We start from the raw sequence: 27,706 nt of genomic DNA, 5'->3' as shown, positions 1-27,706 counted from the left end.
CTGAATGCCTAATGAAGATGTATACACAGATTCCGAATTACTTATGTCAGAATTCAAATGAGTATTCCAACTGCTTTTTGAAAGTTATTATTGTATTCCTTAGAAAGTTCAGAGCTGTTAATCTAAGGTAATAGACTATGATTACATATTTGGACAACTTCTCCATCAAAATAAGATTTACTGCCATAGACAGTCCCACATGAGAAAGCCCTCAGCACTTATTTGTATAAGGCATCAATGTTAATATGCACTGAGAAAATTAGAACATGACTTGCAAACACTACACTAGCAGAGACCATCTACAAAACAAACAATACCCTAACATACCAACAAAATTGTACATAAAATTATTGAAGAAGCATTTCCAGAAGAGTATTCCTTTGTGCCTCTAATTGAGTCAATTCAGACCAGTTTAATTAGCTCTGTCATTAACAAGCTCTGTAGCTCAAACACAAACATGGTACCCATGTAATGTGGGCTACATTTAGTTTACTATGCAACTGATCACAAATTCCTATTTTTTATTAGCAGTTTCCTTTGTGTAGCTCTGCATTTATAAAAAGCTACAAGAAGCTGAGTATATATATATATATGATGATATAGATATGATGACTATAACCTGAATTATAACACTTACTAAATACCATTCCAAAACCTCAGTTACATATATACAACACTTTAGTGTAAACAATTTTGGAAGTTCACGTTGGTAAAAAATATGTGGAATACAAGACAAGCTTCGTAAGGCTCCTCTTAGCTATTGTTTTTTGAATCAAAACGTATTTTCTACTTTTATTTCTAAATGGTGAAGTCCATGAAACCCAGAAACTCTCTAAATCATCTCTAACAATAAATGGCAGCAAAATTGCAGTTTCCAAATACCTCTGCAGTTAAGACATACTAGAATTAGGACATACTTGTTTCAGCTGCTTCTGCATAGACAAAATACCTTCATTGTACCAACACACCCCATGCTTCCACACAGCCTCCCCACATTTTTCAGTGGTAGTTTCTAGACCTGACATGAGAATCAAAGAAGCTCCCACCGCTTGGTTTCTTTCTTACATTCCAAAGTCAGAACACACATTGAAAATGAAGATGGAAACAGACAAGGCAGAAATTGGGAGGAAAATCTCATGCTAAAAGTAAACAAATACTGCCCTCAGAACAGGATCTTCTGTCTCTGTCTGTCCATACTATAGGTGCATAACAGGTCACCTATAAAACAACTTTAATTCTGATCCAACTTCGGAGCCCACAGTCATACCTGAAGTCAGTGTGAAATACATCCTGAATAAAGGGAATGCAGCAGAATGCTCTGAAATATTGAGGTCCTAAACAACCACCTCAATTCTATAAATATGTCTCATTTTAAACGTCTGTCTCTTGGTTTTAAATAGTTAAAATAGGAATGCTATCACTCATCTCAAAATTTATTTTTGAAAACAAATTCATTAACATACAAAAGGCATTTAGATACCCCGAACATAACAGAAGTATTAATATCTTCAGAGAATGTTTCAGACTGAACAGTGTGCAATTAATAAGAGATGTAAATTCATGCTGAACAAGAAAGAACATAGTAAGCTGCAGTATGGGAGCCATGTCCAGTGTCTGAAGGAAGGCTGGCAAGGGCCGATTAGAACACACACTGTGTATCTAGTTTGGCCTTGCATCTTTACCTGGCAAACCTCATAATATTTCTTGACATTAGAAACTACATAATGAGTTTAATAAAACATTGGTTTCTGGGTCTTTGCAAACAACCAACTGATGAAAAAATTAAGTCATTATATGGGTGTTCTTAACAGTCTTACATGTGAAATACTGAAACATTTTACATGAACCAGACATGAGAGCTGGAGAAGCAAGTAGTCAATAGATGCAGGCTATAAGGGTAGAACAGAACAGAAGAAAAGAACTGTATCACCAGGTTAAAAAGAAATCAGCTGACAGTCATCTCCAGCTACAGAAGAGAAGGCTATGCTCTGTGCTAGTACCCTACTCCTATTTCTTTCATGAACTGGCTTCTCCTCCTCCTCCCTCACACAGACAGTCCCTCCTTCACTTCAAAACAGAGGCCAGGTCCTCATCTTGCAGACAAACTGTTTCTGCCCCATCCTGTCAATTGTCCCTCTTTTTATCCCTAAGTTCAAGCAGGGAGAGAGAGGGATATTACTATTCCATCCTCCTTTCAAATCCAGACACCTTAGTAATTCCTTTTGCCTTGCATTCCCAAGCCTTCTTGTCCACATACATCATCTGCACAACTATTGATCCACGTGCTCACCACAGGTGAAAACTATAGACCTTGTCTTCTGTCAACATCTCTAATAATCCTGGAGTCATAAGGTTTGCCCAGCTTTCCTCTCATCTGTGCAACATTCAAAACTACACCACCACACCACTGCCCAACAAAACAGTGGGCAGCACAATAGAAATATGATGCTAGAGAAGAATCAGGTCCCTAATTTTACCAGGAGGGAGGAGAACACACTACATCTATTCCTCATAATCTTATCTATGTAGTTTTTGCAGCTTTTCTCACAGATCCTTAGCAAAGCTCAAGGATACACAGCAGCTCTAAAGGAACAGTGGTGTTACGTCCACCCATGCACACAACCACCTTCTGCAGGAAGCAACATGTATCTAGACACCAGTTAGACAATATAAAACACCTCTTTTATTTTGGAGCAAATTTTTCTAAGTATTTATGTGAAATAATCAGTAACACTGAGGTAAAAAAGCCATCTTCAGGAATATCAGGTAATATGGAGAAGAAAAAACCTCAGGAAACACAAGTTAAATAGAAGCTACTGTGGTATTATTTGTGTGGTATTGTCTGGTTGACCCCCTCCCAAATGTTATAGTTCCCTTGCATCGCAGCTACTGTTGCTTTCAAAATACCGAGGCACACAGGTAATTGGCTTGTTTCAATAGCAAAACTCAAAAGTAATTTTACAACATCTTTTTCTGGATTTCAGAAATCGGCACTAGATCCCCCTTCATGATGAGCTAAATAAATGTAATAAAAATGCTGAGCCTCCTGAGATCTAGTATTTCTTCTAAAGTATTTCCATACTTACTGCAGAATTGCTTTAAAATACCTCACTGGAATGAGAATACCACAGTAAATCTCAACACATCTCAAAGGACTACAGAACTGAGATGCTCTATTATTATTATTTTTAAACAGCAATTGCTTTCATTTATTTCAAAGAGTGGAACTCTTTGTAATATGTCATTATTATAAATACCAAGCAAATGCTTGGGAGTCTTCAATTCATTTACAATATTTCCTCTCCTTCTTAGGACAGATGTCAACAGCTAACATGACTGAGGTGCTTACTGGGAAGCCTAGCCCCTACAATGCTGTGGCAAGTTCCTAAATTTCTTTTAAAAATATTCAAGGCAAATATGACAAAAAATTACTTTTTCATTTCACAGAACATGACAACCACCTAATTCCAAGCTTTCTTTGCAATTCCGTATGTTTCCCTAAAGATAAAATCTATTCTTTACAAAATATGTATTACATATAAAATAGTAATTTTTAAAAAACAGCCCTTTTCCTGAAAGACTGATTCTCATGCAGACAAGGAGAGATTGCAGAAAGACAGTTTTCTATACAAGATCCTACAGGAGCCAGGCTCACTGAAGAGGTTTCAAGACTCTTTTTTTACAATGGACAATCTTCTACATTAGCAGAGCTCTCTCTCCCTCTTTATTTCTCTCCACCTTTTTTTTTTTTTAAACTTAATTTCCCCACAGTATCTCCCCAACAATTTAACGTGAATATCAGATTGACTGCCCCCACGATCTTGTCCATACCATTCTATTATTCTGCCATAATTCTTGTCATGAAAGCACAAGGAGTTAGAAAACCTCTGCAAAGACCACCTACTACAAAGTCCTCTTGAAAAATGCCTTTCATCAACATCGTCTTTGACTTTACACCAGTTTCTCAAATAAACTGTCATCTCAAAAGTTTGGTTAAAAATAAAAAAAAAATACAGACAATTCTGAACATTAAAATCTTGCAAAAGAGAGGACATCTTCCATCTTTATCCTAAGAAAGACCAATTTAAAATAAATAATGAAGCAATGAAATATGGCCCAGCATAAGGGAAAGCACAACTCTATTTGGTTTTGGTTTTAGTTTTTTTTAGTTTTTTAAGCTTTCAGTTTAAAGTTGGTTTGAAATGAGAGTTCATACATAGGTGTCCTCATTCAACTTTCAATGGCAAGCAAAGGAGAAACCCAAAGTAAAACGTCAATAGCTACCGTACCTGTTCTGTAAAGCAAAGTTCTACTTTCTACATTTTACTACACTCTGGAAGTACCACCAAAATATGAAATAGATGAACAAACAAAGTTCAGGATTGAAGAGTATTAAATTGGCTGGTAATTTCAAATCCCAAAGGGAAACTACAAACATCTTGAAGGCATGGAACTTAGGAAGATGAGTAACAATATGCTGCCACCTTACAAATTTAATCAGGGGGAAAAATTAGCAGTTGAAATGTTTAAAACAGAATTTCTGACTTTTAAAACAAAATAGCAAGATGGTTCCAGTGACTGAAAATTCAGTTTAATTAACGTTTTCAGTAATACTTTGTCACAGACACTGAACTTAAAAGGTTCTCTTGGAGGAAGGCAGACTCAAGGTCAATACAAGTGCCATGGTCATCTAGCAAAGGAAATCAAAGCTGTCAACAAGGGAGGGAACAAAACCCCACTTGTCATCAATGAGAAAGTCTAAGTTACAAGCAAGCATTTAAACCTTCAGGTATCAGATATTTATTTGTTCTTAATCATACATATGTGACAGACTACAATTAAAAAAAAATGTTGAGGTAGAAACAACAAAGCATCATCCATGCACAAATCACAGTATGCCTCAGATGTTGTTTACTCAAAAAAAAAAAAAACACCACGAGAAAACCTACCTGAAAACAATAGATGAGTTACACTAACATCACAGCATTAAATGATTCCCAAATCAAAAGATTTTAACATGCCTTTTTAAACAAGCAATAAATACTCAGATTCCAGAATGTAGGTGATGGCCTTTTAACCTTAAACTACACAAACTTGTGCTTCTAGTACATAAATCTAATAATTTGTTTCCATTAGAAACATTAGAAAACCCAGAGAGTCCCCTGAGTACAACACACTATGACAAAGTCAGTGAAGGGACACAGCAAATGACCCCAAGAAGAACGACAAAGCAAAATGTTTCCTAGATGTTTGTACTTAAAACCATCACAAAATGATGAAAAACACTATTACAACCTTTTCTGTGCTTTATCTTCCCAACAATATAAATTGAGACCGACAATCTACATAAACCAAGAATTAAAAGCATCCAAAAAGCAGCACTGTGAAAATAACTGACATTTATTAACCCCTCTGGAGATCTTCAGTGTCCTAGAATTGCCACAGCCTTCAACACTGCATTAATAATATAAAGTCTATTCCTGCAAGCCTGCCAGAAAAGACTGGGAAGTGAATAAGCTAAACAATGCTGAAATTCCAAGTGATATTAAGAATCTATGCATGTTTATTTAAATAATAAAAGAAGACTTGTCAATTTAAACAAGAAGCGCTCACGAATCTTACATTTAGGGGGAAAGAAACTCTTCATAACACCACTAAGCTACTTATAATGAAAAGATGAACAAACATAAAAAAGTGGGTAATTTCACCGTCACACAGAAAAAACAAAGCCTCATTTGTCTTGCCCTGTCATATCCGGCATGTTGATTCAAGCCAATATTAACACTGACAAACATGTTAACCTACAATGTCACATGCCAAAAATCAGTTCCAATTTGGGAAAATGTGCAAGTTTTGTGACAGAGAGGGCAAACGACAAAAAAGAAAAGACTGGGAGTATTGAAATGACATAATATGGTACTCAATGCTTTTTAAAAAGGCTCCTGAATATTCCAATCAGCCACGAAGGGCACAATACACATTTTAGTTTTAGGGTGGACAAGGAACGAGTGCAGCAGCTTTCCTTTCACAACAGCGGTCCTCGCAGGTTCCCTTCACTATCTCAGAGGTCCCGCTTTCCTTAACCCAGCAAGGTGTATATATATCTTCATGGCGATGCATCTTGACGGAGTGAAAGCAAAATAATCACAGTACTCAACGGTGCCATTACCATTTCTGAGTCACAAGGGATTAAAAGGCTTGGACCCGGGGCAGATGCTGGGAGAGCCCTGGGCAGAGGAGTTCAGCGCCCGCCGCAGCCCCGGCCTGCAGCTGCGAGGGATTGACACCGCTGACGGTGGAACCCGGCTCGGGAGAAACTCCGGGCACAGTTCCGGCATCCGAAATAAATTAAAGTAAACAGTGTTGCTCTCTCTCATCCACCCTGTTAGCAGCCTCTCGGTTGAGCTGGAGACCACACACCCAGACCACACAGCACCAGCTGAACTCACTCGCACGCAACATCTAGAAGCTGTCACTCTGCTGAGGTATGAGGAGGAAAGAGGGGGGCCGGAGTGCGGGAGTGTGTGTGTGTGTGTGTGTGTGTTTAGAAAAGCTGCTTGCTCTCTCCTCCTATCATTACAGCTGGTTATGTTTTGTGTGGCTGGGAAGGAGGGAAAGAAGGAAGGGATAAGAAAAAAGACCTATAAAGCTCACTAAGAAAACATACTGGCCTTGGCCTTTCGTAGTAATGATCTGCACCCCTCCTGTTTCGTAGCTGATGAAGGGCTAACAAAGCATCCATTTAACATCAATTAACCTTGTATCTATCACATGTCAAAAAAAAAAAAAATCTGGACTAGTATAGATCCATTCCTTGTACATTTTAAATGACAGCATCCTGTCAGTTACAATGTGACAAGTTCCTATATATTGACCTATTTTTAAGTCAGGAGTTCTGAGATGTTATTTATTTGGACAGGGGAGAGATATTCCCCACAAAGAACAGTCAACCACACAGATGACATTATGACATCAAAACGTTGAATTTTCTCCAAAAACATTCCATTGTAAAATGAGGTTTTGTTCATTAGCATCGTATACCACAAACAACCTGAAGAAAGTTAATGAGACAACATATAACACTGAGTTTGCAACTCATCAGCAGCAAGAAGTAAAAATAGCAAAACACTAAAAATAGATTAAAACCAACAACAGCCTATAATACAGATGAACAGAGACTTTTAAAATGGGGGGGGGGGGAGTTCTTTGTTTCTTTTAGCTCAGAAATCATTTCATCTGCCAATTATGTCACCTGTTCAAACAGAGAAAGCGGAATGAAACGTTTGAAGACTCATAAAATCTATTTCAGTGAGTCTACTTAAAAAAAGATTTCCTTCCCTCCACACTGCTACCATGAGCACACATACCTCCTCCATCAAGCTCACCAGCACACAAATTTAATTTAATACATACACATCTGGACAGCCCAGAACCACAGTCACATTTACACCTCAGTTCAAAATCTTTTTACCTGAGTGATAATGATAATCTCCAAGTGCCACTACTAAACAAAACCATCAAAACCACAATAAACCGAATATCAGTAACAGCCTCATAAACTTGGATGAACATATTTGTGTTTGTGAAAACCTTGAGAAAAAATTCCAAAAAAAATTTCACCTTACCAAATACATTTTAAAAAAGGTTAGCTTCATAGTTCTGTAACATCACACTGAAAATAATTTATTCCCCCAATTTATTAATTAGGTCAACATGCTGGTTTACACCAGTTTTTGAATGAACACTTTTGCAGACATGTTCAATGTAATAGCACTATTCATAACCAAGACTCAAGTCAACCAATTTAAGCTTTCTGAATGTCTGTTTTGGTCATACGGACTTGCATAGAAAAGGGCAATGGCATAGAAGAAAATATAATTAAAGAAAGTATGAACACAGATGTTTCTCCCCAAAATTTCCGCTACTTCCCTTATAAATTACATTGCAACTCCCCAGAAATTAATTCATCTACTTGTTAAAAGCTTCTGTATTTACTGTGTGACACATCACTACAATCTAGCAACATTGTGAAGAAAAGTCCTAAACATCTATACATAAACATATATATAAAGTCAACTCAGCGTTATACAAAACTATATCACAGATGGCCATAAATCTCCCATTAATTTCTAAATTCTCACAAAGCACATCTTCCTACATCTGCTTCTACCTCCAACATTCTGCAATGTTTGCTTCATCGAGAAGTCATTATCCTACTCTCCTCCAGTTAAGCCATTCATCCCTCCTTTGTTCTAAAGTTATGATTAATTTTTTGTATATCATTCAATTAATAGGAAAACAGTAAAAAATCTTAATACCTCATCATCCCTTGCTCTTCTGTTATTCACAAGTAGAAATTCGAAAACAATACTTCGAGTATCAAAATCTTAAAAACATGTTTATGCAAATGCATTCAGAAAGATCCAGAAGTTCAGAAAAATAAACTAAATGAATCCCAAAGGGATGAATTTTTTTTTTCTAGAGAAAAGAAACAAGACACCACAGATTTTTTTTTTCTAAGCCCTGTAACTATACACAGTATTCTTTATAAAAACACTATCTAACCACTGTAATTACGTGGTTCACATGGCTGAAGTTTTAACTTGGATGCTTGTAGGTAGGACTGCAACACTTAACACTTACCGTGTGACTATTTTGGCAGCTCCTTTTGTTTCAAAAATATTTAAAAGATGAGATACACACTTGTGTGACTGAGATTCTGGTATTTTTCAGGTTCTCTCCCCAACACCTTTTTCTGGCCTTTGCTCAGGGAAGTACCCTACTGCATTTTTCTTAATTCACACAGTCCAACACACGCTCAAGTACTTCCCTGACAGACTGTGTGCATAGGTATTTATCTAACAAAAGCCTGTCTTTGCCTTAAAAGTCTTCATTTTCACTCATCCACCTAAAATCCCATCTCCTGTATGGAGCAATCATGCTTACAGAGTAGTGAGATTGTCTTGTGAGAAACACAATCTCCCCTGCCTTCTCTGCTAAGGAAGCACACAAAAAACTCATCTGCTATATATACAGCTTCTTAATCTTTTGCTAAAAATCTAATGTGCAGTTTTTCAGCAAGAAGCAAGGTACACCTGTTAAAACCACTGTGAGATTCAAAATGTCACGAGACTCACAGAATTCTTCAACAGAAAACTGAAAATAATTGCTTTTTTAATTGAGACATTTTATGAGTATCTCAAAAAAAAAAAATCAGTTTAGTTTGTCCTCAACACAAAAGTGGCTATTTAAAAAGGAACTTTTACTTAACATAGCCTAAATCTTTAACTAATGCAAGCTTTTTGATGAACTTCCAAATATGGGGTACACAGCTTTTGGGTTATCAACAGTGTCAAAGGAAAAAAACAACAAGTCTAAATATACCTAAAAATCCTTGATTTATACTGTAATCTGATCCACAGACACTTTTACACTGCCAGGGACCCCACTGGTTTCTGCACAATACAGCCTAAGCTCTGCCTTTGAGAATAAAACTGGGAATCTGCAGCTCCGTTAAGGTCAAGGGAAAACCAGACCCATTAAAGACTTGGGTCTCAGAAGCTGTTTTCCTTAAAAACAAAGTAAACAACTTTAGAAAGGAAACATGGGCTTTCGCACCCACCAACGGGCTTTCACACTCATCACCAGGCGTAATCACAGTATTTTCTAATGAAAATGCTGAACATACTTTCTGCAGATTAATAATGTCTGTAGGCAAGAAAAAGCTACACAGACCAAGTCCTCTTTTTGGAGAAGAAGCACTAAATACTTCCAAAATAATATAAAAAGTACAATTACAAATAATTTCTCCAGAGAAATGAGGTGTATGACCTGGTGTCCTTTAAAATACTACATACATATCTTACCTTTCCCTATTCAAAGCCTGTAACATGGCAATCACATAATTAATAAACATTTGCAGGCATTTCTATCATTAGTTGGTTTCTAGAGAAGTTGCTTCAGGGAGGTTTTGGGGTTTATTTTTGCTTCAGGATATCACCAAAATGATACTTTCTCCCTGCTGCCCTTCCCTTCTCCTTACAACTTTTGACACTGGGAGAATAATCCATGTACTTTTGAACTGAAATACTGATTGAAATTCTCTAAAATAGTTTTTAAGGGTAAAAAAAAAAAAATTTATCAGCCAGATTTTTGAACACATGCCTTGCAAGCTATAAACACAGACCTTTGCTTTCATGTTCAGGACAAAAGATGAAACATGAATGTGACGTGACCGCGCTGTGCATGTGCTGTCTCACCATCCCTCATCCTCCAAGCACCTTTACAAACAAGATTCCCTCCATTACCAAACACCATATTTCTCCCCTGGGAAAAGTAATTTGAAAGACAATGTTGCACAGCCCAGATTTACAGAATGTAGGTGGTCCAAGACAGAAGGTCAAAGTTAAGCTGAAGAGCTAACATCTGACTTCTGCTCAAAGATACTAATTCAGCTGTTTTCGGATTTTGAACCTTCAGCTGGCTTCAAGTATAGCAGTAGGTTCCACTCTGTCTGAAAAACTCACATAGAAAATAAATTCACTGTAACATCTACAGTCTTCTGAGTACTATTTTCAAGTCCATGACTGGAAAATGAAGTACTTCTGACTTGTGCAGAAGGTTTTCTTTGCCTGTTTGCACTAATAAACAGTGACCTACAGGCATTCAAGATACATGCAGGTAGTGTCTGTATATGCTTCACAAGCTTTTGTCCTGGCGTACAAAACTCTAACTGTATATTCCTTCATGGATACTTTCCATAGTTGTCAGAATCTGTGTTTTAAGAACACCTTTTATATTCAGTCTTCCGTCACCACCCTATCGGGAGAAATACTTTTTTCTTTTCATTCTTGATTGTTTTCCTTTTTTTTTTTTTAAAGTGAAGTCGAAAAGCCGAAAAGCGCAGAATAAACAGAATTAAAAGAACTCAAAACTGATGTTTAATTTCAAGTACAGTGATTACGACTTACTGAATTTACAGCTAAACATACCACTACATTGAAAGAAATTGATTTAGTATGGTTTAACATAACATATCTGAAAGTTTTGATTAATAAAAGAGGTCAGTGGCCTCTGCCTGTCTAGTCAACCTACTTATTTTGCTTTAGTCCAGCTTCTCTGGGAAGAGTAACATAATAAAGAATGGACTGTATCAGTGGATACAGCTTCTTTCTAACAGGACCTCAGGAAAATAATTGGTGAATTGCAGATTTTAATGTCTTTACTGTCCAGTTTTGCCTCAAATGCTCTCAACAGCTAGCATAAAACCCTTGCTCACTCTCACAACAAACCCTACAAATTTAATTTTTTTACTGTTCATGACATAGAACTTTATTTCTAAATTCATTTGGAATTTCATTAACCTAGACTGCTACTTAGCTCTAAAATATGAAGAAGCAATCAGAGCACTAAACCCCCCCCCCCCAACCATCAAGTCTGTAAAAACACTTTCATTTATTGAATGAAGACCAGAAAAACACAAGACAACTTTATATTTTTTTTAAAAGCCAGCATACGTTTGATGGATACCAATCTTTTAATTAAATTGCTTCACCTCGGACACATCCTAAAATATGTTTTCCATAAAGAAAACTGCCCTTACCATTACAACTTAAAATAATCTTCACCGAGACAAGTCCAACCAGTATAACGAAAATAACCACATCTGTTTTAAGGGATGTTGCAAAGAACAGAAATCCCATCTAAGTAAAAACACTGTTGTCCAAGGACGGGGGCATAAACCACAAGAAATGTAAACTAAGCTATCCATAGGAAAGAAATGGACAACAACACACGCCTCTTGCTGCTTCTTGCTGGCTCATTGCAAGCTGTGATAAGATACAATAAAAATAGGGAAGTAAGAATTATAGAGTGTTCCTTCTTCAGGTGAGCAAAATGTAAAGGAAGAAAACAGACCTGTTTTTCTAGACCACAACTTTGTTTATTCACAGTCCTTTAACTGTTCTGACAACTTTATCATAAACAAAACCAAATTATCAAACGCAAAACTAAAAAAAAAAAAAAGTTTACAGCAATGAAACGCAGATAAATACTAAAGGAGAAAGGAGACTGTTTACTTGTTATAAGAACAATCAGAAAACCTGGATAACTGAAGTGAGATTGTGATTTTTATTACATTTTAAATAACCAATATTTGGAATTTAGATTTAATCTGATGTCCTGTCAGCGCTAGGGTGGCTTAATATTTTACTGGCTTTTAACTCAGAGCTTTTGAGTCTATGGCTAGAAGCTGTTAACCTGCAATAAGTGAGGAAATTGCAGAAGGAAGACTATTTTAAAAAACTGCAAAACTGGACAGAATGGGGAAATCCCCCTTTGGAAACAAGATTATCCCAAATTTAAGGCATCTACATCCTGCTAAGAGATCATTTGTAGGTTCCTAATTAGGATATTGAAGAGGCAAGGAGAAAAGATGTTTGGTCACCCAGCTCATGGGCACTTCTGGACTGCAAGGCAGTCCAAACGAGGCAGAAATGTAGAACTGGGTAGGAAGTTAAAAAAAAAAAAAAAAAATTAAAAATCTGAGTCTCAGAGAAGTGTAATATCTCCAGATAGATACGAATGACAGCAACCATCTCTCAACCAGCATGTTATTCCAATTCCTTCCACATTCCTTACCCTGCTACTTTCTTACTGCACTTGCCCAGGTACCCAGTCATTTTGGGGAGATGTATCTGAAAATTGACGGCTTAGCTAAATGCGAAGTTAAAAAGAAAAAAACTGAAACCAAAACAAAGCCTAAAAAAAATCAGTCCTGCAAGTAACCAGCCTTGACTCACCTCTTTACCCTGCTTATTTCCTCTGTCCCCCACCCTGTACACCCACACTTCATTGAGCCGTTCGACTCCAGCATTTCACACGGGTCGGACTGAACGATGCCAGAAGTCTCTTTCAACCTAACTGACTCTGGGATTTGGCACAGCTCTGGCGCAGCCCGGCGGGCGCCGGTGCTCCCCCAGGCCGCTGTCACACATGAGAGACAGAGGCAAAGGCCACGGAGCAGCTGCTGCTGCCGGGCCCCGGCTCCAGGGCCGGCGCCACGAGCGCTGGGAAGGGCTCCCCGGCCCGGCTCCGACGTGGCCCGGGAGCGTCACCCGGCAGGACGCCGTGTGCCCCCGGGGGGAGCCTCAGGTGGCAGGAACCCCCCGCCCCGCCGGCGGTGCCCCGGCTCCTGGCAGGGGGCTGGGGAGCAGGAAGAGCTGCAGCAGCCGGGAAGTCACCGGGCGGAGAGGGCCGGAGGCCGGCGACGCCCCCCGCGCCCCGAGAGCCATCGCCGACAGCTCCGTCCCCCCGGGGCCGGGGCGGGGACGCGACGCTCGACCCCGCCCGGGGAGCGGAAGGCGGAGGGGAAGCCGAAGGGAGGGGGAGGGCCTCCGCCCCGGGGAGGCTGGAGGGGGGGGAAAGGGAAGGGGCCGGAGCTGCCCCGCAGCGCCCGAGGGGGGCCGGGGCGGGGGCCGGTCACTCACCGCCCGCCGCCGCTCGCATCCGGCACCTGCGGCCGCCCCGCTCCCGGCAGCGCCCCGCGCCCGCCGCCCGCAGGCATCGCCAGCCGCCGCCCGAGCGCGTCGAGGGAGCGCCGAGCCACCGAGGCGGGCGTGCCCCGAGCCACGCCCCTCCAGAGAGGCCCCGCCTTTTCCCCGCTTTCCTCGTTTCCTCTCTCCCAGCGTAGAGTGGGAGGTCTGGAGGCGTCCAGAGAAAATAGGAGTTGCTTCCCGCCGTGGGTGAGGAGCAAGGGAAAAAAATTACAAACGTAATTATAATAGTCTTGACTACAGCAAGGACAGCAACGGCAGGACCCGAGGGAACGGCCCGAAGTTGTGCCGGGCGAGGTTTAGGTTGGAGATTAGGAAAAGGTTCTTCACCCAAAGGGTGGTTGGGCACTGGAACAGGCTCCTCAGGGAAGTGGTCACAGCACCAAGCCTGACAGAGCTCAAGAAGCTCCTGGACAATGCTCTCAGGCACACGGTGTGACTCGGGGGATGGTGCTGTGCAGGGCCAGGAGTTGGACTTGGTGGCCCTTGTTGGTCCCTTCCAACTCAGCAGACTCTGTGATTCTGTGAACAACAGTAACCAATGAAGATAAAACCACTCCTAAGCACTGTCCCTATGGGCAGAAACTCACCCAGCAGTACTGCTGGGACTCCCAGCCTGGGGTGTGAGGGAGGCTGCCCAGGGAGCTCATGGAGTCTCACTCTGGAGATATTCCAAACCCAGCAGCCCAAAGCAGGACATAATTGGGAAAACAAATTACCTTGCACAAAACCTTAAAGCACCATGAAAAGCATTATGGCCAAACCCCACAAATTTCCTAACTTTTTTTCATAGGTTAAAGGTTAAATTACTAGACTGGAATATGTCATACCATGAATAAGCAATACTTTTCTGACGCTTTCCTCTTCTCTGTAAAACATTACATGGTATCTTTCTGGAGAAAAACAAAAGCAGATGGTACCTATATTTTCTATAATTATTTCCAAAGTTGTAACTAGTAACTGCAGTTATCTGCTGAGATGCAATGCAGAAAATGAGGTCCTTGCTTCTCCAAAAAAATTATAGTTGGCATCAGGTTAAAAATGTGCAACCATTTCCCACACATTTCAAAATTCTATTTTTCCTCCATGTCAGCTTGTTTGAATTTTCTCATTAAACAATTGCCATCAGATGTGCCAAAGAAAACGGCTCTTTGAGAGGTTTGGTGGATTCAGAAGGCCCCACCTAGCACACTGCATACCTGGGTTCCAGCCCAGTGCCCTCTGAGAGGGCATACCTGTGCCCCAAAAGACCCTTGACTTTTGTGGGAGTCCATAAAGGGAACTGTGTACCCAGAAGGTTTTGTAATAAACAACCGTGAGTGTAGATTTAGTTCACGGGATAAATTTCAGTGCCAAACTGCAGTTTGATTGCAGATTTGATTGAATATTCACCTCTGTTTTAGGTGAAAAAACAGATGAATAAAGTGAAAGACAGATGAATCATTAAGAAGAGGGAACCTCAACTTGAAAAGAGTCAACCTCCCCAGTGTTAACCCCCCGTGTGAGGACAAAGCTGACAGACCTTTTCCTTGTGAAAATGTCACCTAGCCTTTGGAGATTTTAAGCTGCTGTTTCTAAAAAGCTGCTCAGCAGTGTTTTTATGCAGATCATGGTCCTTGCAGATTTGTCAGAACAGCACAATGAGGCTAAACTCTGCAAGAACAGAAGCGTTATAAAAGGCATATGTACTTCACTGGCATCTACACAGGCAAATCCTCCTATTTCCACAAGCAGCATCCAGGAATCTTATGATCTACAGAGCCCTGGATAATACTATCAATGTAGAACTTCCTGTGTGGTGTACTTTGTTGAATCTGCCGTGGGTGGTTTCCCGAGCTGATGTTTGGTGACCATCACCTACCCCTTCAGTGACTCCAGAACAAAGCTGACAGTGACTGACTACAGATGTGACCCTCTGGAGAGAAGAAACACCACCCCATGTATCTCTTTGGAACAAAAGGAAGAAAACTAGTGTGGTGAAAAAAAAAATCTGTCAAATATATATAACTTATAATGTATATACCATAATATGTAGTATATATTTGCTGTCATATATAATGCTGCTAATATAAATATATTACTCTATGGAATTCCAGATGCTGTTAAGGAGAATAATCTATGCAGTTAAAACTGAGGAAAGAAGTGACAATTTGTAATGTAATGACCTGGTAAATACTGAGTGTTATACCTCATAGAGGTCACAAGTGTAATTGCTCATTCATGCCTTTTTCTAATCCATTTATGCAGATTTGACAGTGATCATAAACATTTCGTCTCTCTACAAATTTGGGTAAACAGATTTGAAAGCCAGAGAGATTATTATGATCATCTTTTCTAATCTGAATATTGAAAGCTGTAGAATTTCCTCCAGCCATTCCCACACCAAGGTCTTTCTGTGGCTTTTTTAAAAGGGCATCTTCATTTTATTCAAAGAATAAAATTTGTTATTTACTTATTTTGGAGAAATGGCAAATCCATCATTGCATTTTCAAGATTTCTCAGTGGTTATGCTAACATGTACCACACTACCTTAATGTGTAAAAAAAACCTGATAGCAATATAAATGTTGTTTGAAAAGGTAAATTCATCTAGCTGCAGCATCTGTTCATTGCAAGCCTGCTTTTTTTTAGGAGAAATATCTTCCTTTTGAAGATCTTTGTGAAATGCAGCAGATTTACTCCTTCACCTTCTCTTGACAAACTTTGGTTTACTTTGATTCTGCATTGTATAAGTGCCTTTCCAGAACTATTTTCTGAATGCCTTCAAGCTTAAAGCTATTGCCTAAAATTTTCTGACATGTGGACATCCAAACCAGACCTCCTCCTATTCCTGTTTAAATATGTGAGGTGAATATTATAACCAGGGAAATCTGAGGAACAGAAAAACTCTAAGAAGCATAAGGTTGAAAATGACCTTAAGAAATCACCCTTTCTAGTTCTTTTCCTTGCCCCAAGACAGGATCAACTACTCTTTTGTTGTAACTTAACTGTTTTTTCAATCTTGTTCTTAAAGGCTTCTCAGTATGGTTGCTTTTGCCATCTCCTCAGGCAATCTTTCCCAGTGTTTCTCTACCCTTATCACTAGAGGTCTTTTTTTTCTAATGTATGCTCTGAATATATCCCCTACTGAAATTTCAGTCCATTAGTGAAAGATCTGTCTGTCTTTGTTGGCCTGGAGAACAGACTCTTTTCTTCCTCCCTGTAGCAGTATTTTCCTTATTTAAAGGTCCTGTATCTTCTTTGCCTCATTATTCCAAACAGTCCCATTAATATCCTGATATTTAATGTTTTCTGGTCTGGTAATCAAGCTTGAGCTCCCCTGCACTCTTCTCCAGACATCCAATATCGTTCTGGAAACACAGTTCCCCAAGCCAAGCATGATTCAGGTGAAAAACTTGAAAAAAACCAAAAACCCAAAGCACTGAAATTTAAGCTGTACCATGGAGTAGCAGGGCAAAATAATTGCTTTGCCTATTTTGCAGGCTGTTTTCCTGTTTCTACCCCATTTGTATGGCATTTTCCTTTTTACAACAGTGTAACAGTGGTGACTCATGCATAGCCTGTGATTCACTCTACTCGACATTTTTTCCAGGCAACTGTAATCCTGTTTACTTTTCCCCATCCTGTATCTGGGGAACTGAGGATGCTGTGTCTATTGCACCTATTGAATACCATCTTTTGTGTTTTTCTTAAAAAAACCACCTCATAACCAGTTTGACAAATTCCCTCTAAATTCTAATTCTGTTATCTAACACTCTTTTATCTGCTTTTTTCTTCATGTCGTCTTCAAATATCTCAAGCTTAGTCTCTACTCAGTTCTTTGGATGCTTTACAAGGAGTATCAGATACAGGATAGGCTCTTGAGAAACCTCTTTCAATACATCTCTCCTTAATGTAATGACCTCCAGGATAATGGCCCCATTTTGCTAACTCTTCCTCAGAAATGGCCCTGCCTTTTCTGACACCATGGGGTTTTCAATTTGGACCATATTGTCTTTGCTTATTCACAAGCAACATTGTCTAAAGCTTTACGAAAATGAAGATAGATGACTTTTTAATACTTCTCTTCTTTGTGTAACATCTATTACCTTATTTTAAAAGGAGGTCTTATTGGTTTAATAGGATTCATTCTTGACAAATCCATGGTCATCATTATTTTTTTGTCTTGTGATTCATACAGGTGGTTTACTTCATAATCGACACAAACTGAACCTATCTGATTTATAGCTCACCAGCTCCTCCTATTTTCCAGTGTGTACATAATCTAAAGCCTGTTTGAAATTAAGAGGGCTGCTTCCATGATCAGATCATGTCTTCTGAACTGGAGATTAGTAACCTGCCAAAGCCATGGCAGAAGAACCAGGAGCAGAGCCAAGAAGCCTAACACATCCTTGCCTGCTCTAACAAATCTATAATCACCGTACAACCTTTCTTCACCTCATTGGTTCCACTTCCCTTTATTTTCTTGAACCATCAATGAAACATCCCTGTGGATGTTGGTTTCTAAAGTTCCCATAGATTTTATTAAAAATTCATACAGATATTTCAATTTCCAAGGAGATTGCCTTCATTATATTTTGCTCCAAAGACCAGCTGCTTTCGTCTTCCTCCTAAACTGAAAATCACCTGGATCTGTATTGCCAAACCAGCATCCAGGAACTGATCTACTTAAATCTCATAGCTCTATTTCTTTTTTTAATAGATAGCTACAGAGATAAAATCTTTGACCGTGGCAGCATTTGGCTATTATCTGGGAGCTTAAGCCAGAAACTTTCATTATGAAGTGAAGTATATTTATCTTCACTGAAAGGCGAGAGAGAAAGAAACAACTTACTGATCAGTGTTTTCTCCCAGATGATTTCTGGTATGCTTCAAGAGAAACAGCATATAAATTAATGCACACAGTATTTTGAGTTTTCTTCCAGAACGTGTACAGTCACTTTTTCCACATCAAACAAAAAATATAGTCTTTGCACTTTCAACCATGTCCAACAGTACACAAAATTCTCTCACTCTTTTACTTTCTTGGCTAACACCACCCTAATTCTTCCCTTTCAAGACTTATCCAAGGAATCTGTGCACTACTGACCCAGAGGCATTGTTTCTCTAAACAGCACCAATGAAACAAATTACTAAATTACTTTGTGCAGCTAAAAATACTGAATGCTGTATACCACAGCTCTGTCAAGGGTGTCACTACCAAGTTGCATCAGTTTAAATACCTCTTGGGACCAACCTTTCTGTACTGTGGGTATTGTAAAAACATAGATGGGGAGAAGCTTAAATCTAAACCAACTTAAAGTTTTGCCCCTTTTCTTTCTCAAAGGAAAAAAAAATATCCCACTTCAAAGGCTATATGGCAGGTTTTGTCCTTCAGATTCTAGGTGACATTCTGTTTCTCTTTTCTGCAAGAACAAACTCTGGCACAACTGCTTTAATTTCCATACTTTGTGAATAAGCAGGGAAAAGCTATTAATCAGGTATTTTTTCAGACTTCTGAAATCATGTTGAGTGTGTGTAGATATCAGATCTCCTGTTCTGAATTGAGCTGTACCCATAGGACTCATTCATTGCTGCCTGAGAACCCCAGGCCCACTCCACTGGAAGGGAGCATATCTCTGCTCCAGTAGCAGCCAACACTTCCTAATATGTCTTAGTGAAAATCAATTTGAGTAACAAATAACTATTATTTAATTATCAGTTCAACTCATTTTGATGGAACCAAGTTGTTTCCCTAACTTATCCCGTTCAGTGTCTCTGCAAAACTGTATTTACTTTAAAGAAAATGATACAGGAATTCTTATGTTTAATATTACAAATTAAGATTCCATCTATTACTAAATACCTTCTTGTTTGCCTTTTTTTTTTTTTTTCATAATTCTCCCTCTCTGTCTCTCCTCAAAACAGGAAAGAGTCCTCTTTTGTTTCTCCTAACCAACTGATCTCTGAGTGTCTTAGGGTGAAAAAGAAAAGGAAAATTACAAAATAGGGCTCAGAAAACGGGGATGAAAATGGTAAAAAGTAGATAGATAAACTATGCAACTGGGCCAAGTATAATTGGGTTTTCAAAACTTAACTTTTTAGATAATTTACATTCAGATTAGTATCACAACTATGTTGTTTGCAAGACATTGCATTTTACATCAATTAGATATAATTATTAAGTTCCTTTCAGAGAGAAAAATATTTTAGTATCTCAGACAAGCAATTAACATTAAAATGTGAATCTTGGTCTGTGCCTTAAGTGTATGATCAAAGGTACTAGATCAGACAGCTTCATCTGAAAACCGTTAAACACATGACAATATTTGATTTTAATGAACTACAGTTGTAGTCATTAGTGTTTCTTAGTGACATTTATTCTTAGACACAGAAGTCTAAGGGGTGTTTGGCCTTGACTTCAGATCTTCAGCAATTTCCACAGAAATTTCTGAGAAGAATGTTAGCCAATGTTTTAAAACACAGAGGCCTAAATTTAGACTGTTAAATCTGTATTTAGCCCTGCAATGTGCTGAGCTCTTGGGCTGTAATCCAAGAAAGCACTTACGAGTTCCCATTAACTTGAAAACACTTTCAGGTCTATTATTCACTTTACCAAAAGTACTGAACTCAAATACTTAAAATTATGTGTGCACATTATGTAGCCTGTTGGACTTAGCCTTATACAGTCCTCAGTTCAGGTCAGCTCATACCTGAGACCCTGATTCACTTCATTCTTTGAGACACATATTTTAAAATATGGTCAATATATGAATAAATTTATAATTAATATTCTGTCCTCTTTCTACATTACTATTATATAACAACAACAACAATAATGATAATGATGATGATGATAATAATAATAATAGTGTTTTCCATGACCAAATTCTACATGTGGGAAATAATCAACCACTTCTGAAAGCCAGGTAAAAGTTGCACCGCAGTGGTTAAGAGTACGTTTTCGATGTCTGGGAGGGACAAGATGATGAATAGAAAACACTACAGAAAAGGCATTAGAATGAACTGTAACACTGAAGACAATGAAATATTGATATAGATTGTTTAGGGAATCGATCAAGCCTTTTTCATTGGAAGCCTTTAAGAAGTGGCTAAAGCACCTCCAGGAACAATTCTATTCCTGGACCTATAGTCAGTCTTTCCTTAAGAGTCAGGCTGTGCTAGGCACATTCATAAGGTGCCTTATAGCTGTGTGTAACTTTCAAGTTTCGACATCAGGCTTATGTTTGCTTTTGCCATGTACTGGCCTGCTTCCTATGCTGATATCATTACATTTTCCCACTTAGGACCTTTGTTATGATTCAGTTGTGAGCAAGCAGCAGGAGTAAACAATTTTTTTTGATAGTATAAGTATTTCTAGCCACAGAAAAAAAGGATGGCATGTGAAAATTGGCTAGAATAGTTTCCATTCCATTTTTTCTCTAAAGGCATTTGCAGCAAAAAAAACCAAAACGACAAAACAAACAAAAAAAACCAAACCAACAAAATCAGAATTAGAGGAGTTAGTAGTGGTCATTTGTGAATCTGACAATTGCTAGTTATTGTTCAGCACTCTAAGAGATATAACCTCTATGAGCAGCAAACCGACTTCTATAAGTGCCCCATGTGCTCACCACAAGATCTCTCCTGTTCTGTGCTGTGTCTCAGTTGTGCCAAATGCCAAACTGATGATGTGACTGTATCCTCAACAAGGTAGAGGAACCCTCATGGAGGAGAGGCAGGGCTGGAGGAGCACTGCCTTCTTCCATTTCAACCCATCTTCCCAATTGATTACTGTGCTCATTTACAAGGCAAAATTAACCAGCTATAAATAAAAATCTAAGTCCTCAACTACTCACCTGTGTTGCCGTTCATAGAATCATGGAATGATTAGGGTTGGAAGGGACCTTAAATATCACCTAGGTGCAACTCTCCTGCCAAGGCCAGGGACATCTTCAACTAGACCAGGTTGCACATCCAATCTGGCCTTGAACACTTCCAGGGGTGGGGCATCCACAGCTTCCCTGGGCAACCTGTTCCAGGGCCTCATCACTCTCAATGTAAAAATCTTTTCCTAATATCTAATCTAAAGCTTTTAATTTGAACACATTCTCTGTTGTCCTGTCACAACATGCTCTTCTAAAGAGCATTGCCACATCTTTCCTGTAAGTTCTCTTCAGGTACTGGAGAGTTGCAATTAGGTTGCCCTGAAGCTTTCTTTTTCCCAGGCAGAAGAATCCCAGTTCTCTCAGCCATTCACCTTAGGGAATTTGTAATATCCAGCTGAAACAAAACTCACTGTTAATTGTAATGAGGCACAATATATGCACGCAAGATATGCTTTGATCAATTGCTACACAACCCTTAGCTTGGGGCACTTTTTAACTGCCAAAATCAACTTTCTCACTGGGAAATATATCAGGAGGGAGTTTGAAAATAGGATTCAGGACAGGCTGGAAGGGTCCAGTTAAAACCTGAACTTCCCCAGTGGGGAGATCTTGACTTTTCAAAGAAAGAAATGGAAATATGGAGGAATGCTTGAGGTGACATTTGGATTTGAGATTGCTTCTGTTAAAAAAACCAACTACCCCCCCCCCCCCCAAACTTACAACAACAACAACAACAACAAAAAAAACCCAAACCAAACAACAAAACCCCAAAATAAAACCCCACAAGACCAAAATAAAACACCACAACAAACCAATCAAACAAAAAACCCCATGCTACTTATTTTGTTACTTCACAAAATTGCAAGAAATGTTTGATGTTCTACTAAAAAGTCTCCAAATGTGAGAGTTATAGACAAAACCCTAAAATAACACCCTGAAAACTCAGTAATAGGAGAGACTTTTTTTCAGGTTTCTTTTCCTCAGCATCCAGTTATATCTCCATTCTGGAACATCTATAAATTCAAATAGTTGAGTAATCCTAAAGATGTGTGCCTGTAGGTAAAAACAGACTCTATCTTCAATTCACTCTTTCTCTAAATAATTCCTGAGCTACAGATCAGCACCTTAATTGTATATTTATTGTTGAACATTTCCTTATGCCTGAACTCTGGGAACAAAACATAATTTCCAAAAGAGTTCAATAGTTGCACTTAGTGTAATAGGTAAAAAACGAACAGGATTATGCCAAACTTTAATTTTTGCCCACACAATAAAAAATCACCATAAAAAAAATTAGGTTTGAAGAGAAAAGAATTCTGTAGACTTGAAATTTTGTGAGGGGATCAGTGAATTTTTTTTTATCCAAACTTGAAATTTTCTACAGCTACTCATGCCCAAGCATGTTAATCTCCAATCACAGAGGTAACAGTGACATACTAACCCTGTCTGCTGTGGAATTAAATTCCTGCAGAAATCCAGGGAGGCAAAGCACAAAGCTAGTGCCAATGGCACATCCAGACATAGTTGGAATTTTCCTAGAGAGTCCAGGGGGGCTGTTTCTCTTTTCCCTCCACACACATTATGTAGCTATTGAACTCTGCAAGACTTGCAAAGAGCACACTTTATATTATCTTTTCATTTCCATGGCATCTGTACATTTAAAGTTTCATGCCTCATTGTGTCTGCATGTGATCATCTTGTACATGTATTTAAATTGCTTCTCTTGCCTCTGATCTTGGGAGACAAAAGCAACACTGAATTCTTTTTCCATTATATATTTTTACAAAAGAACTACTGTAAAAATTAATCAAAGATCTGCTGCTTTTTATTGTTATTTTTTTAATTTTGGGGGTTACTTTTCCTCATATTGCAGTGGTTTTGAAATTGAAACGTTGCACTGCTGAGAAAGTGCCATGAAAATATAACCCACTACATTCCAGGAAAATAAATAAGCAAGGCCACCCAAATTTTCAATTAGTGCTAGTGCAGTATGCAGGAAATGGCTGGAGAACCGTCAAAGGCAGCCTTAGGCTGGGTCGTGGATACGGAACAGTGACAGGAAGGTTTGAAGCAGGAATACAGGCTCAGTGTGAAGATGGCTCTTCTCCAAGGAAAACTGCATACTAATAGGTTAATACTGATTTCCTGAAACATACAGCCTGGGTATTACATGCTGGAATTTACATTCTGACAAAGGCAATTGCTGAGCCTCAAGACTTTGCTTTTTTGGTGATGAAATAACACTAGAAAGTTCAAACTGCATTATATATTTCATGTTTTAAGCTTATTAAACATTCAAAGTACAAACTGTGCACATATTTTTAAGCCACCTGAAATAGCAACAGCCTCACTAGATTGGGAAACTGGTATGAGAAACATTACATTTCAACAGGTCAAGCTTGTTTGGAGTAATCCCAGCAAAAGATGCCGACCAAGGTGAAGTGATGCTACTTTTGGAATAAATCTTCCTGGAATCCTGAAGTTCTGCTCAATCAAGCAGATACACACAATATCAGGAATCAAATACTTTTCCTTTAGCTCAGCCTTTGTAGACAAAGTGGTATTTGGAAGGTGTCTGAAGACTGAGGTGGACAAACCACTTCAGAAAATAAAGAACTGTAAATCACAAATGAACACATTAGCTCTTTCTGCAAGTTAGGGAAGAGCCCCTGTTGAAAACAGAAGATGCTGTGCCAGACCTTCATTCTGAAAGTAAGTCCAAAAACAAGAACAAAATTATTAAAGCAGATAAACTTAATGAGAAAAATCAGTCCATCTAAAGAATCCAGCCAACTTTTCCCTACAAGTGTCCTCCTACTTCGTTCTACCCAACTGATATTGCGAGTGTCAGCTGAGGGTGGCACTGCAGCATCACAGGAGACCCTCATCCCCACAGCCAAACGCATGTTCTACCTCTGCTGTCTTTATAGAGGGTGGCTGGCACAGGAGCACAGAATTCCCGAGTGGAAGTGGGGAAGAGATGGCAGGATTTTCACTGGCATCTGAGGGGCCTAGATTCTTCTGTTTATCCATCTCAATATCAGCAGGTATATTTTTACCATAATACTAGTGCAGGCATGACCCCATGTCACAGCAAGCAGCCAGCAGTGCCCAGCTGTGCTGCCCTGACCCCGGGTACCCACTGAATTCACAGGCTGTGCCTCTAGTGGTTGATCATATTTATTTATGAGGTATGCACCATTTTCATTGTCTTTCACTGTTCAGAGAACTGGAAGCCATCCTGCAAGTCTTTTTAACAGTTCTAATTGCACTAAAGTCACTGGGAAATCTGCCCAGATAGAGCCTGGAAAAAACTGGGACACAAAAAGAGACCCTAATTATTTGCAGTAGGAGGAAGAAGCAATCCCTTTTCAGTCCCTGCCTCTCCCTGGGAAATGTTCTGTGGGATTGAATTTGCTTAAAACTGCTTGGGGTCCACTGAGTGATGCACTTTCCACTTCTCAGGGAAACTGTTTTAAATAAGCTGTACAAAAATTTTAATCAGCACATAGTATTTTAAGTTCTGGGTACCATCCCTACCCTGGAACCTTTTAAATTTAAAGTCAATAATTGTGTCAGTTGCCTATGAAAGAGAAATTAACGGAGCAAGGGAGGAAGTGGGGAGAATTTGGGGAGTTTGCATTTGTGTTCACACATTTTTTGGTCATATGTGATAATTATTTAATCGAATGGAATTTGCCCTGTGGTGCTTTACGTGACGCTGCTGCCAATCACCCCAAAGCAAATAAATCTTTCAGGTGGTGAAGGGAGCATTTACTTGCCTGTCTTCAGGAGAGCTGCATGCTGTGAATGTTGAATGGCACATCCAATACTGCTGAAGTGATCATGGGCTACTATGTGGAATGGGCATCAATTCAGGGCAGACTTTATGCATTTTGGGGAGTCTAGAAAACTTTTCCAAAAATTGGATATCTGTGTAAGGCTAGATATGTTCTCAATAATTGTCCTGAACAAGATGCTCTGCTGAACTGCGGACAAAGATTTTACAAAAAGGTACTTCTTCCCTATAGGAGAAAGTGCCTCATTTTTTTTCCACATGAACACTCAATCCATGATAAGTGTTTATAAAGTTCCCCTTCACCAAGTTTCTTAACTGCTGAAGAATAAATATTTAAAGAATCACAAATGCTATAATCAAAACCACGTAAGATGCAACAAGAGTGTTCCCTGTTGTATGAAAAAACAAAGGAGCTCAAGCTTGCAGAAAACTTCATTTGCCTGGTTTGAAAACTGATACGCTGTACTATACAGCATGTATTATCTTTGTGCAGTATTTTTATAACAATACCTTAAATGCCATTGGCTTAATTCTTACCATATTACTATAACAAATCTATGGAAGCTCTGCAAAAGACCAATGGAGAGGAGGCTTGGGGGTCGCATCTGCAGGGTATTTAGCCTCTATTTGGTGAAGTCCTGGGGATGAGACCCATGTTTGAGATTAAGGACATGCCTAAGTGCCTTCCTGGATGGGAACTTGCAGGGCTGAGCTGTTTTCTGGCTCTCAAGACAGAGACTTTGAACACTGAACAAACTCCTTTGGTGGAACAGGTTATTATTAATAAAAATAAATTTAAAAAACCCCCAAAAAACCCCACAAAAAACACCCCAAAAACACATTTTCTAATTGTAATAGGTCCGTAACGCCTGTAACACCCTAAGAAGAAGGGGAGCACCTGATGGAATCTACCAACTGATTTCAGAAATACAATTTTATACATAGAGTTGAACAAGACAACTTTTAGTAAAGTCATTTGGGTAAAAATCCTGGTTCTATGGAATAAAATGGGATAATTTCCCTTTTTTACATGGGGCCAGCATTTCGCACATCCCTTTTACTTGACACAGGCTGATTTGGACCCTTCTTTTAAATCAGAATTTGACTCTAATATAAAGCTAAATGGCAATTTCCTATGATCAGTGACCAAATTATCCAATAATGTCTGCTTAATACAATAAAAATAAAAAAGATGGAAGTCATGTTATTTTAATGCAACTGATTTGTTTCCTGAATTTTCATCAAATGGGACAGAAAGGATCAAGTTGTCATCCAAATATTTGCAGTAATTTAGTGGTATTTTGAACACAGCCACACACCTTTGCCCAGGTAGAACTTTCTTAATTCTACATCTTCGTCCCTTCTTTCCTGTCCTACAAGTATTGGGGGAAAAAAGAGGGAAGAAAACCTTTTCTATTTGGGAAGGCAGGAAAATCTAAAGGAAGTATAACCACCATACCTCTGGACTCCTGGATATCAAAGGTACTGTCCTGCTTTCCTGTCCAGACCATCAAACAATCGCTCTGGGAAGAAAAAAAAAAAAAAAAAAAAAAGAAGAAGAAGAAAAAAAAAAAAAAAAAAAAAAGGTAGATAATAAAAGGTTAGGGCACTGTTCTGGAGATGTTCCTGTGCTCCAGCAGTCACCTGGCTTCCCACACGCTCCTGTGGCTGTCATGCAGCAGATGCACAACCAGCACCTGAGCATGCCAGCTGCAGATTTAGGGCCACAGCCCCCATGCATATACCTGAAATCCTAGCCCACTGCCAGGCTGCTTGCAAACCAGCACTGACCTCGGCAGAAGCAGAGAATGATCAGAAGCAGTTTCCACCTTGCGTGTTCTGTATGTTTGTAATTAAGTCTGCATTGACGTGGAACATTCCTATACAAGTTCTCTTTTCATCAGCAAGAGGCCTACCCATGTATTTGAGACCGGGGGGAAAGGGAAACCTGTTGTTGAGGTCAATGTTTTACTATTTTTGTTTTCCTTCCAGCCTCCAGGCATAAATGCTAAATTGAGAAAATGAAAATTTGAGAGTGAGGTCTGAGTTTCCGTTTATAGTATACCTAATTTTCACAGTAGCCATCAAGAATGAAATAATTCGACTATATTTTTCCACAGTAAATAGCTATGGATTAATTTCAAATCCAGTGCAGGAGCTGAAGAATTAGTAGGAGAAATAGGTGAAAAACTGGCAGACACGTGCAGGTTTTACTTGTGAAACCATTAATGAAAGCACAGCCCCTTAGCTGAATTACCTACTTTGTTGCTCTTGGATATATCACTGTGCCTTTCTCCTCTCTCAAGATAAATCACCATAGCAAAAGACATATATAAAAAACTAGCTCAAAAATAAATGTGGTAAAAGGCAGAGGAGGAATTAGGCAAGCAGTCTTCTGCAAATTAAAGGAACTTCCCATACACAAAACTACTGTTTATTTGATTTATGCTCTGTTCAAGCTTTCTGGTTTTCAAAAACCACCAGAGG

The 27,706-nt window shown here is 39.0% G+C and overlaps 1 protein-coding gene across 3 annotated transcripts in view; it reads right to left on the bottom strand.

The window, feature by feature from the left end:
• The window catches only part of EXOC2 (exocyst complex component 2), a 147,950-nt gene that overhangs the window by 113,553 nt on the left and 6,691 nt on the right, over positions 1-27,706 (bottom strand). Inside the window, exon 1 of one of the 3 annotated variants that reach the window (XM_066187200.1) lies at positions 13,488-13,573. The exons of 1 other annotated variant lie outside the window; for it this stretch is intronic. The gene's annotated coding sequence lies outside the window, so the exon portion shown is untranslated. Of the gene's footprint in view, positions 1-12,800; positions 13,007-13,487; positions 13,574-27,706 lie in introns of those variants that run through there. One more of the 3 variants, XM_066187210.1, reaches the window with a different exon arrangement.

Source organism: Chamaea fasciata, unplaced genomic scaffold (assembly GCF_029207755.1).
Source record: "Chamaea fasciata isolate MVZ Bird 193981 ecotype frontalis unplaced genomic scaffold, bChaFas1.0.hap1 SCAF_1, whole genome shotgun sequence".
Classification (NCBI taxonomy): Eukaryota; Metazoa; Chordata; class Aves; order Passeriformes; family Sylviidae; genus Chamaea; species Chamaea fasciata.
This window is presented reverse-complemented; position numbering and strand designations above follow the sequence as displayed.